The sequence below is a fragment of the Antechinus flavipes genome, chromosome 3 (genome assembly GCF_016432865.1).
Source record: "Antechinus flavipes isolate AdamAnt ecotype Samford, QLD, Australia chromosome 3, AdamAnt_v2, whole genome shotgun sequence".
In the NCBI taxonomy this organism is placed as follows: domain Eukaryota; kingdom Metazoa; phylum Chordata; class Mammalia; order Dasyuromorphia; family Dasyuridae; genus Antechinus; species Antechinus flavipes.
Genome location: NC_067400.1, coordinates 505,719,596 through 505,731,793, shown reverse-complemented (window position 1 = coordinate 505,731,793; position 12,198 = coordinate 505,719,596). Strand labels below are relative to the sequence as shown.

Genomic DNA, 12,198 nt, shown 5'->3' with positions numbered 1-12,198 from the left:
GTTCCTATTGAGTTCCCTCTCAGACACTGCTTTATCTTACATTTTGCTTCCATAAAATTAATGATGTTAGCCAGCAGCACATTTAGATAATACTTTTCGATTATACTTATTCCAACTTCACACTGAACTGAATTCTCTACATCTCATTAAGAAAAAGAATCAAAGAATATGGATATTTCAAAAGAGAAAAACAAATATCCTCATTGTTACAAAGTCTCTAAAATACTATGCAAGACTAGGATCAGTACCATTTGACAGCACACAGAGCCCCTGGATAATCCTGTTTGAACGTACCATTGTTATTATAAAAATGGGATAGGAGCTAGAAAATGTGTTTAAGGATTAACCTGAGGATACTAGGCCTAAAACCCCAAAGAGATCAAAGAAATAAGGGGAAAACACAAATACAAAAATATTTATAGCAGTTCTATTTTACAGAAGCAAATAAATGTAACTAATGATATACACATAAATCGGGGAAGTACCAAGTAAATTATGGAACATGAACGTAATGAAATGTTACTGTATTACAAGGAATAATGAAAAGGAAGTTTTAGAAAATCCTGGAAGACTGTTATGCAGAATGGAGAAAGAAACAAAAAAATTCATATATCATGTCACAAATACAATGATGTCATATAAACAAACAATTTTGAAATACTTCTGAATTATAATTAAAGTACAATAATCATGGTAGTAAGAAATCATGATAGAACAAAACCAAGATGTTTGGATAATTTATCCAGTCATCTAGGTAGATAGAGAACATCATGTAGCAAATCACTGATAACATTGGTATCTTGATACTGTGAATTCTTTGGACAAAACACCACCAGATTAATTATTTTATTAAAGTTGTAGAACAATTCTAAAGGACCATTTGTAAAGTATGACACTTATTTCCTGAGAAAAATAATGGATTCTGAGTATGAGACATATTTTTAAAAACATGGCCAATGTGGAATTTTTTTTTTTTGCTTGCCTAAGCACTTAGCACAGTGCTTGGTACATAGTAGGCACTTAATAAATGCTATTAACAGATTATGTGTATATATACATATATGTATACACATGTTACAAATATATAAATATATATGTTACAATAACTTTTTTAGATAAAAGAGAGAATTAGGAGAGAAAATGGCTTTTGTTCATTGAAAAACATTAAAAACAACAAATTAATTAATCTGATGTCTTAAGAATTCACAGTATCAAGATATCAATGCTAACAGTGATTCACTACATGATGTTCTCTATCTCCCTCAACCTAGATGGCTGGATAAGTTATCCAAACATCTTGGTTTTATTCTACCATGATTTCCTACTACCTTAATTTTTATCCCACACATGCAAAAAGCAATGCATAAAATAATTCTAGTGCAATTTTCACAATTGCCAATAGGTGGCAACAACTGGCAACAGATGGTTTCTTTATCAAAGACTCCTAAAAAAAAGTGACATCTCAGGGCTTCTTAAACTTTTTCTACTATCCCCACTTCCCCTTTTCACACAAGAAATTTTACACAATCCCATCTTGAATCTGGGCCAAGGTATTTCTGGCAGCATTAGTTCATTAGCAATTCAAAGTGCACATGTTTGTGTGTTCAGTATCAAGGCAAGCCCTGTGATGCAGCATGGGCAAGTACTGCTAGAAAGAAACACCTCAGATTCATTACACATTTGATTTTGAATTATTTTTTGGTCATTACATTCAGAAACCTTTTACTGTTGTCAAATTTTTCATGACCCCCACATTCAGTTACAAACTCCATTTGGGATGGTGATCCATGATCCAAGAAGCTTTGACATATAATCATAGAATGTTGTCAGAGCCGGAAAAAAAAGAATGAAGATCCTATGTGTCATCAATTTAATTCAACACACATTTATTATAAATAAAAGCATGAAAGGACATGCTTTCGGGGAACTTAAGAAATCTTGCACAGAAAAAAAAAGGTACACAAATATTTATACCACTGGATTTAAGTGAGGTACAAGGAAACGCAGAGAGAAAGTTCTAGATAAATGTGAGGAGAAAGAAACAATCTTCATGTTTGGGATAGGGAAAGGGAGGAATTATGCATTTACCTCAGAAGACAAGGGTTCAGCTCCAACATCTACTATTTATTTTTGGATAAGTCACTCCTAACCCCAGTACCTTATTCTGTTTCTCTGTAATTTTCTTTTTGATCTAAATCTGATTTTATCAGTGTGGGGAACTCCTCAAAACCAATTCAAAAAGACTAATTTGTAATTTATAGTTTTAGAGTGTTACCGTCTAGGTTACTGAGAAGTTAAATGATTTTCCATGATTATACAACTAAATGTGTCAGAGACATCACCTGAACCTGCCTGCTTCCAAGCTATTACCACTGTCTAACCCATCTGTAAAAGTGGGATTTGTTGTATCATCATTACTCTGCATACTTTCCTCTGGCTCACTCTCTGGTCTGCTCCTTCTTGACATAGGCTGCCTTGGGACTATGTCCAAAAGCCAAATTGATGCTTCCTGCTAAGCCAGTTCAACAATTTCCACATTTCCTAGTGTGACCAGAACCAGATTAAAATGTAATGGGAAATATTTAATGAAAGAAATTTTTTAAAAAGAGAGATAATTAATTAAATACATTTTAAAAACAAATTAAATATGCATTTCACTGGGATATTTATGTCCAGATTCTATTAGAATTTGACATCACTGATATGAAAGATGATAAGGAAAGAACAGAAACAAGAGCCCTCATTTCTTCACCTGTAAGAAGGGCTAGACTCAATCAACTCTAAAATCCCTTTCAGATCTAAATCTATGACAATGATCCTAAGACTGGAGGCTGTTATGATGGCTTAGCTGAGAAGGGATGAGATAAGGAAGACTATCACATGTCTATAGAGGAATGATGAGATATTAAGCATTGTGAAAACCTAAGTTAGTAGTAAGTCAACTTTATGGAAGGGGGATAAAGAGGAAAGTTAATGATTAGAAGGTTGCAAGCCCAACTGACTGGAAAGATGATAATACTAGCAATAACAATAAAGTTGGGGGAGAGGTGGATTATTGGGGAGAAGATGAGTCTAGTTTAAGGAATCCTCAATTTGAAATGCCAGTAGGATCCAAGTGGAATTGCTCAGCAGGCAACTAGAAATATAATACTAGAGTTCTAGAGAATGGGGAGTGGGAAATAATTGTATTGGCAAAAATTATCTTCACAAAGGTGATTATTGAAGCCACAGAAATAGATGAGATCACCAAGGATTACAGAAGAGGACTAAGGATAAAACCCTGAGGAACAGTTAAGGGAGTGGGAGGAGGAAGAGGAAGAAGAGTCAAAAAGACAGAAGGAAGAGGGGGGACACCATGAGAATTCAGACTCATGTAAATTAAAATATTAGGAATACATAAGGCAGAGTCAAAAAATGCTTAGAGTTCAAGGAAAACAAGAAATAGAAAAAAGAACAGATTCAGTGTTATAGAGGTCATTAATAACCTAGAATTCTGCTGTCTCAATAGAAGAATGGATTTAGTAGTGCAGATTTTTCTTTCTAGAAAAGTGACAGTAAAGGAGAGAAATGGAGAAAAGGTAGCAGGGTATGAAAGAAAAATAATTTACATTTTAGCTAAAATCTATCAGATACATTTTGTTAATATGTTAAGTTTATTTGGAGAGATTCTGTTTCTCCAATTAGTTAAGAAAAATTCTCAACATTAAGCAATATCCAACTCACATGCTATGGTATTTTTTAAAAAGATATAATTCTGTGTCAATAAAAAAATAAAAGTGCATTGTTTTCAGTTATTGTTCATGAATTACTAATCAAAGTAAACAATAGTAATGTAAGTACAACCATATGGAGGATATTTCTTCTTAGAAAATTAGGGATACTCTCTCTTAATTCAGTTATGGATAAACTGAGACTGCTCCTATAAATAATTCATTGACCTACAGTTTGAAGACTGTTATCTTTCTTGAAAATTGGAATATTTACCTTTTTCAATATGATTATACCTATTTTATTTTCAAAATCTTTCAAATATTTCTGTGGTTCAGCATCAAATCGGGTTTCTTTTCTTTCTTTCTTTTTTTTTTTTTTTTTTTTTTACTACATGGACAACTATATGACCTTGGAAAAGTTACTTAACTTCTCAAGACCTGCTTGTTTCTTCATCCATCAAAAGAGGAGTAGAAGTATGGTTAAAGTAGTTAACTCAGAGGTCCCTTTACAACATCTCTCATATACATAACCTCTTCACTCAAAAATTAGAATACTATTATTTGGAATTGATCAAGGGTAACTACAGTCTATTTTTCCTTATCTTTGGAATCAATTCAAGTAATTCTTTTGTTCTAACAGACTCAATCCAGAGTTGTTATTTACATTCACTCTCTTTGGTATATCTTTGGTATATTTCTTTACTTAAATCTAAGTTGGCTGATAAATTCCCTATAAATACACAGCAGTCCCTTCAAACAAATCCTATTGTTCCTGCTCACCCAACCAGCCTCCTGACTCTACTTTCACAAAATATAATTGATTTGTTCTCCTTTAACACAAATTCTAGGAGGAAACAATTGTGAATTAAAAAAAAAAAAAAAAAGAAAGAAACTTAAAAACTTTTCCAAAAGGCTAACATCTCAACTTTACATAAAAATTAATTTTTGTGGCTGTTTTAAAAGTCTATACATATTTTTAAGAAGGTTAAAGTTCTGAGAATATATTATCCATTTGGTCAGATTTCTTCAATTCCTATTCTCAATCCCACTTATTTCCATAACTATATAAAGTCACTGGATATATTTTCATCATAATTGTCAAGCACTGACCCATCCTCTATATGAAATCCTTTACATCTAAGAAATTTAGCCACTTCCAAAAGTATTTTTGCATAAAAGCCAAAGACAATTTCTTCCTTCCTTCCTTCTTTTTTTCTTTCCTTCCTTCTTATTATGCTTTTTAAGAATCTAAAGATTCCACAAATTATATCTAACTTGGGGGAGGGGGGAAACTGTATGAACAAGAACATATTTGAGGATAGGGGTTAAAGGGGAGGCACCATAGAAGGTTAGGGTTAAAGTCCAAGATGGTGAAGTAAAAGCAGGAACTTGCCCAACCTCTCCTCCAAACTGTTCCAAATTCCTTTAAATAATGACTCTAAACAAATTTGAGAGCATCATAAAAAATGGAGTAGAAGATTTTCTAGCTGAAGGTAACTTAGAAGTTCAGCAGAAAAAGTCTATGATACAGTTCTGGTGGCTTCCAGACCTCTCAGCTTAGACACAGCAAAGAGGAGCTGGAAGATCCGCAGAAAATGTCTGTGGAACCCAAGTGGGAATCCAGGATACAATCCCAGGGCAGACCCAGTCCCAGCCCCAGCTCCAGCCCAGACCACAGTATCAGGGAAGCTCTGAGTCAGCTGCAGCGCTGCAGGCTTCTGGATCTCTCAGCCTAGGGACACTAAGGAGGACTCAGAAGGTCAGTGGAGACAGTCTGGTAGGCAGTCCCAGTGCAGCCTCAGTCAGCAGAATCAGGCCGGCACACTAGATCTTACAGCTAAGTGGAGGCAGGGACACACTTAAAAGCTCCAGGGCAGAAAAGAGTGCTTGTGGTCAGACTCCTAGAAAGATTTCTGAAAACAGTTGCACAAAACTCCTGAAGATTGGAAGAATGCACCCTCCACTCTGGAAACAGAAGTGCAGTTAAAAGTGGAAACAAGGAGTTAAGAGCAAAGTAATAGGCTGGGGAGATGAGCAGAAAATAAAACAAAACAAAATTTCTGACCATTGAATGTTATTATGGTGACAAGGCAGATCAATACACCCACACAGAAGATGATAACCAAGTCAAAGCTCCTATATCCAAAGCCTCTAAGAAAAATAAGAATTGGGCTCAGGCCATGGAAGAGTTCAAAAGGGACTTTGAAAATCAAGTAAGAAAGATAAAGGAAAAATTAGGGAAAGAATTGAGAGAAATGCAAAAGGAAATATAAAAAGCCAATTTAGAGAAGAATGCTTTAAAAAGCAAAACTGGCCAATTGGGAAAGGAGGTACAAAAGCTCACTGAGGAAAATAATTCCTTAAAAAATAGAATTGAGCAAATAGAAGCTAATGACTTGATGAAAAATCAAAATACAATAAAGCAAAAAACAAAAAATGAAAAAAAAAAAGAAAAAATATGAAATATGTCATTGGAAAAACAACTGACCTAGAAAATAGATCCAGGAGAAATAATTTTTAAATTATTGATCTACCTGAAAGTCATGATCAAAAAAAGAGTCTGGATCATCATCTTTCAAGAAATTGTCAAGGAAAACTCTCCTGATATTCTAGAATCAGAGGGTAAAACAGAAATTAAAAGAATTCACTGATCACCTCCTAAAAGAGATCCCCAAATAAAAACTGCCAAGAATATCATAGCTAAATTCTGGAACTCCCAGGTCAATGAGAAAATATTGTAAGCATCCAAAAAGAAACAATTCAAGTACAATGGAGCCACAGTCAGGATAACACAAGATTTAGCACCTTCTACATTAAAGGATCAGAGGGCTTGGAATATGATATTCCACAGAGCAATGGAGCTAGGATTGTATCCAAGAAACACCTACCCAGCAAAACTCAGTATAATACTTCAGAGGAAAAGGCGATCATTCAATGAAACAGAATTTTCAAGCATTTATGATTAAAAGACCAGAGCTTAATGGAAAATTTTATTTTCAAATAAGGGAATGTGGAGAACCATAAGGAGGTAACCAGAAAAGTGATATCATAAGGGACTTAATAGGGTTTATCTGTTTACATTTCTACATGACAGGAAGATACTTGTAACTCATTAGAACATTCTCATTATTATGGCAGTTAGGAATATATAGAGACAGAAATCATGGGTGTGATTTGAATACATGAAATAATATATATATATATTTTAATCATGAAATTAAGGGGTGAGAGAAATGTACTGAGAAAAAAGGAAAGGGAGAAGTGGCATGGTGAAAAATATCTGCCATAAAAAAAGAGGCAAGAAAAAGCTTTTACAGTAGAAGGGAAGATGGGGAATAAATGGTGAATGAGTGAACCTTACTTTCACCAGAATTGACTCAAATAGGAAATAAGATACATTCTCAATAGGAATATAGACATATCTGCAGGAAAATAGGAGGGGAATGGGATAAGGGAAGAGGAGGAGGGTGATAAAATAGAGGACATAAGCTCTCAGGAAAAAAAAAAGAAAAAAAAAAAAAAAAAAACCTGGAAAGACCTCCATGAACAAAGGGAAATATATTATATACAAAACAATAGCAATGTTCTGGAATGACCAATTGTAAAAGACTTTTTTATTCTCAGTAGTACAATCCTCCACAACTACTCTAACCAACTTATGAAAAAAATCCTATCTATACCTAAAGAAGGAACTGATCAAGTCTGAATACAGATCAAAACACATTCATTTTCTCTCTCAATCTCTCTCTGCCTCTGTGTGGGGGTGTATATCTGTCTGTCTCTCTCATTTTCTCTCTCTCTGAATGTAACAGGGGAAAAATATTAAATAATTTAAAAAAAATTTTTAAGAGTTACTGCCATGTGTCATTGTGTTCGCTGGGAACAATTACCAGCCAAGTTAGGCCTCTCTCCTTTCTTCTCACTCCTGAATAGCGGCAGGAAACATGGTCCAATCTGACCTGTTCCCCTTGCCCTTGGCACAGCCAAGGTTGAGGTCACCAGGACTCTATGTAGCCACAGAAGCTTGAAACGTCAGTCCTGGGAGTAGCCAGGGAATTCAGAAGTCCAGTTTCCCAGCTGGGAAGTTGGGCCAGTTATGGGAACCAGTGGCACCATGCTTTCCAGTTCCCAGCTATGCAAAGGAAGAGAAAAGAAAAACATTGTATGGGGAGGGCAAACTCTAGGTGACTCCTGATAACTCCTGCCACATCTGTAGGATAGAACTCTACTGGTAAGGTGGCACTATGGCAGCAGTTGGTAGTCCCAGGATCCAGGGAAGGAGACAACCCCTGCATTGAAGGAAGAAGTCTCCCAGGCTCAAGAAGAAGAAAGATTCAAAGTGTCTGAAATCAGAGAGATCTGGAGAGCAGGGGTTGGGAAAGAACACTCCAACACAGTCCTGGGGTCCAGGTATCTGTGTGCTTGACTGGGGGGTGGGGAGGAGGGTTACATCCCACTCACATTTGTTCTCATCTGTGACTAGCTATTGACTAGCATTAGTTCACCCTGGCTCCTTTTTTAAAGGGAGTTCCTGACATGGATCTTGTCGTGCAGCACAGGAACCTGAAGAATCATCATTGCTTTGACAGGATATTAGAATTTTTTGCCCATGAGCAGTGATACATCCCAGGAAAACGGATTCTTTTTGTTAAATCAGTTCCCACAAAGATAAGCCCCTTTAGCACTAGCTGTGCTAGTTCATCCTCAGAAGCAGCCATGGTGAAATTTAAGACAATCACTATCTTATCCTTCATCTCATTCAGCATCTTTAAGCACAAGGCATATATCTAAATTCACAGAATTTGAAGATAATATACCAAACCTGTAGTTCTAGCTCCAAGAAGAATTTGAAGAAGTTGCCAGAGATGACATGTTAACCAAAGGTGGCCAGGGCACAGGGACCACCATACACATTCATAGTACTAGGAAAGGGAAGGGGAGGGTGTTAGTAGCTCAAGGAAGTTACAATGATCAAATGAAGCTAATAAAAAGTATGTAGCCACCTGCTTATACTTTCAAGCAGCCAATTTGGCCAGGTCTGCTAGATACTTGAGCTTGGTAAGAAGATTGGGCCTGGCTGTTACTTTCTCCTAACTGTTCAGAAATCTCAGGAGAACTTAGCTTTTCTGACATAGCTCAAGACCAATTTTACAGGTACACACTCATCTTGATTATGCTGAGATACATATGGATGACATATTTAGAACTGGTGCAATAATCCCAAGCCCAAGAGTTATATTTGAGGGAATTGCTGAAATCACTACAGTCAATGATGGTGCCCTAGATCATTATGCTCCTGTCTGATGCTCTCCTTGATAGATTTCCCTTTGTAGTTCTCTCCAATTTTAGCACTGTCTTTTTTTTCTGTTTCCACTCAAGTCATACCGAGGGGGGAGGAGAGGTTCACTCCAACGTCAGGAACATTCTGTAAGCTCTCTGATGGCCTTCCAGTAGAGCTATCTACTCATAAACATCCACATTGAAGGCCCTCTGCACAAAGAACATGACATCTTCAGGCCTCTATCTGAAGCTGTGGGCAATGATCTGTGAAAAACTGCAGCAGCCCAATGTGCACCAGATGCTCCTGTTCCAGGTCCAGGGTGGGATTTTCTACCAGAGTGGATTCTAGTGATTCTGTTGAGGGTTGGCATGAATCTGCATGAGTTCTACTGACCCCTCCAAGTTAAATACCTGAAGTTGTGGCAGCATCTTTCTCCTAACTACATGGAAACCATTGACATCCATGTCACCTAAAGAATTCTTACCTTCTAAGGCAACTCATTCCACTTTTGAATAACTGATTATTAGGAAGATATTCTTAACTTAAATATCTTAAACTTGACGCTCTGACAGTTCTGTCCACTGATTCCTAATTCTGCCTTCTGGACTAAAGCAAAATTGTAAGCAACACTGTTAACATAATGGCATTAAAAACCTGGGCCTAGGTTTCTGGGACAAATCTCTCTGAAGAAAATACTGGAACGAGGTATCAGCTTTCAAAAGCAACATTTTATAATGAAGTACACATTCTAATTCACAATGGACTAAAGATGTAGAGAACACAAGATCCCACTGTGTTTTTGTTGGTGGATAAAAAAGCATTTGATAGTGATGTAAAACAGTAAGCAGGTCCAAAGAGCTGTAAGGAGTCCACAGATAGATTCCAAAGAATCCAATAACTTAGATGAGGAGGAGGGAATCTTTATTTCAAATATAAGCTCTTTGCTTTCTCAATTAGGATCAAATTCTGTGCACTGGGAGATAAGCCTAATCCTTCAAAATACACAGTTTTTATGAACTATTCAATCCATAATCTCAAATCATTAGGTATTGTACCTTACCCACTATATCTCATCCACTCTGTAGATCAAACAGCATTCATACTGATAAAGCTGCTGGGGTAAGTGAGTCTATGATTTCTAGCTGTTGCTAATTAATTTCATAGGGAGCTTCAAATAATTAGGGAAATATTTTTTGCAGATTTTTCGTGCACCCTTTGGTCTCAGTTCCACTGTAGTACAACAAATTCATAGAGATCCATCTATATATTTTCTATATTCTGTACATCTCCACAAAGTGGGAGTAAGATCAGAGAATTTAATTATCTGAAAGTGAAGGTATGTAGTAACATAAAATTAATGAAATCAGCCATCTGCAAAAGTATTTCACACTAAGTAACAGTCAGTAAATGTTTCCAAATCCAATTCAATATCTAACTAGGAATACAAAGAAAAAGGAAAAAGAACTCGAGAAGATTAAGGATTATTTTCTATTAAAAGGATAAAATGTAGACAAAAGAAAATAATCTGAGAAGGGAAAAAATCATCAGGAATTTTGGAAGTGGCAAGAGAGAGAATTCCCAGATAAGATGGCATGTGGGCTGAACCTTGAAAGAGACTGACAGTTAATAATTCAGTTTGCTTGTAATGCAAGAGTGTGAGAAAAGAGTAATGTGAAACAAACGGGGTTCCTAATCACTGAAGTGTTCAAATAGATGACAGATTTAATCTATTATTGAAGCGGAGGAAATTTCTACAGTGAAGAATACATTGAACTAGATTCCCTTTGATCTGATCAGACCCAAGTTTTTATATTTTGAAAATATTTTTATATTTGCAAAATAAGTAGTGATCTAAATAACTTAATCTCAAGGAATCCTGTTAAAACAATGATGGTCTTCAGGTAGTCTATAACAAAGGAGAGTAAGAAATAAGAAATAATTCTGCTGTGTATTTTCAGCAGTAAACAAGGAAATAAGTACAGCTATTAACTGATGAGTATTTTGATTAGTTTACCGGATAGAGCCTGATGAAAACACCACCTAAAACTATCCAATTCCTTGTGAACTAACACTACAGTCACCAATAGGCCTTATATTTGATCATCTATAAAATGAGGATAACACAACCTGTATATTTAATTTACAGAGTTGCCATGAGAAAACTGCAGTTTAATATAGCAAGTGTTCTATAAACATGAAAGTAACCTGGGAGAGGTAATGTGGTGTGATGACACAGAGTGCTGCACTTGAAGACAGGAATATCAGCCCTCATTCAAAACTTGCCTCTAACACTAGTTATGTGAATGAGCAGTTCCTAGTGTTATTTAACCTCTCTGTCCTCCATCAAATCCATAAAAGACAAAAGCTTCTAATCTGTGAAAGGAACTGATAGATCTGTGGATAAAACTGAAGGAATCAATGATGCTTAACATATTAATACATGCCACTACTTCTGTTATTACTAGTGACCTAGCCTCATACATGTAAACTCTACTTCACAGAAACATTAGGAGAAGAGTTCACAAATGTGATTACATTACAAAACCATTTACTGCATTGTTGTTTTAAAGACTGAACTCTAAAACATTTAAAATGTTTCTTACTTCTAAACAGCATCTTAGAAACTTTTACATACAGCAAGGCACAAATACATAAAGTTCTGATAGCCAGGGAATGGTAGTGTGGAAAAGATTAGGGTAGAGGAAACCTGGAGGCTGCCAGAACAGGAGCAGATCAATAGGGCAATATGATAGGTTAAAAAAAAAAAAAAATAACAAAACTCTCCTCCAATACACACCACCACCACCACAACAACAAAAAGAATAAATCTTGGATTGTATTCAAGAAAGAATGGCATAAGAGCTAGGGAAGTGATAGTCTAACTGTACTCTACCCTAGACATTATTTCTCAGCAGAATATACCTTCTATGTACACACTTCGGAGATACCTAGCATTTAAATAGCACTTTAAATTTTGCAAATTACTTTACATACATTCTCATTCGATCCTCACAACAACCCTGTGAAACAAATGCTATTTTTTAACCCTCATCTTACAAATGAGGGAATGAAGCTGAGAGATTAAAGTGACTTGTCCAGGGTGATACTGCTTCTAAGTGTCTGAGGAAGGATTTAAATTCAGGTTTTTCTGAGATACTTTGAATACTCTGACGCAGCACTATCTCACTGCCAAGTAGTTACTTTAGG

General features: G+C 35.9%; 1 protein-coding gene across 1 annotated transcript in view; it reads right to left on the bottom strand.

The window, feature by feature from the left end:
- The window catches only part of FDX1 (ferredoxin 1), a 28,386-nt gene that overhangs the window by 15,164 nt on the left and 1,024 nt on the right, over nucleotides 1–12,198 (bottom strand). The gene's annotated exons all lie outside the window — the stretch shown is intronic.